The sequence below is a fragment of the Dreissena polymorpha genome, chromosome 1 (genome assembly GCF_020536995.1).
Source record: "Dreissena polymorpha isolate Duluth1 chromosome 1, UMN_Dpol_1.0, whole genome shotgun sequence".
In the NCBI taxonomy this organism is placed as follows: domain Eukaryota; kingdom Metazoa; phylum Mollusca; class Bivalvia; order Myida; family Dreissenidae; genus Dreissena; species Dreissena polymorpha.
This window is the reverse complement of record NC_068355.1, coordinates 176,683,058-176,684,046: the sequence shown is the minus strand read 5'-3', so window position 1 is coordinate 176,684,046 and position 989 is coordinate 176,683,058.

The following is a 989-nucleotide window of genomic DNA, read 5'->3' as shown; positions in this document are numbered from 1 at the left end:
ATACAAATGCATGCAAAATATCAAGTTGCTATCTTCAATATTAAAAAAGTTATGGCCAATGTTAAAGTTTTCGGACGGACAGACACCATAAATTCGACATTTGACCTTGAAGGATGACCTTGACCTTTCACCAATCGAAATGTTCAGCTCTATGAGATACACATGCATGCCAAATATCAAGTTGCTATCTTTAATATTGAAAAAGTTATGGCCTATGTTAAAGTTTTTTGGACGGACAGACACCATTTATTTGAAATTTGACCTTGAAGGATGACCTTGATCTTTCACCACTCAAAATGTGCAGCTGCATGAGATACACATGCATGCAAAATATCAAGTTGCTATCTTAAAAAGTGAAAAAGTTATGGCCAACGTTGAAGTTATTTTCGGACGGACAGACAGACTGACTGACACTGACGTACAGTTCAACTACTTTATGCCCCCCTACTGGGGGGGCATAACATGATTTTTTTGGGGTAGGGGTGGGGGTATAGTGTGAGGGTGTGGTGGTCATGTATTAGATGATCTTTAATTTAAAAAAATAATAATGGGGGGGGGTTGAGGTGGGATTCAGGGGGGGGGAGGATTCGGGGAAGGGGCCGTGGGGGATGGTTTGGACGGAGTCAATTGTGGTATGTCAGGTAAGAGTTGTTTTGTCAAAGTATCAATCGAATCTAATCATAAATAAAAAAGTTATGGCAATTTTAGCAAAATTTAATAATTTGACCATGAGAGTCAAGGTCATTCAAAGGTCAAGGTAAAATTAAACTTGCCAGGTACAGTACCCTCATGATAGCATGAAAATATTTAAAGTTTTAAAGCAATAGCCTTGATACTTTAAAAGTAAAGTGGATCTAAACACAAAATGTAACCATATATTCAAAGTTACTAAGTCAAAAAAGGGCTATAATTCCGTAAAAATGACAACCAGAGTTATGCAACTTCTCCTTTACTGTCCCCTTATGATAGCTTGTGAGTGTTCCAAGTAT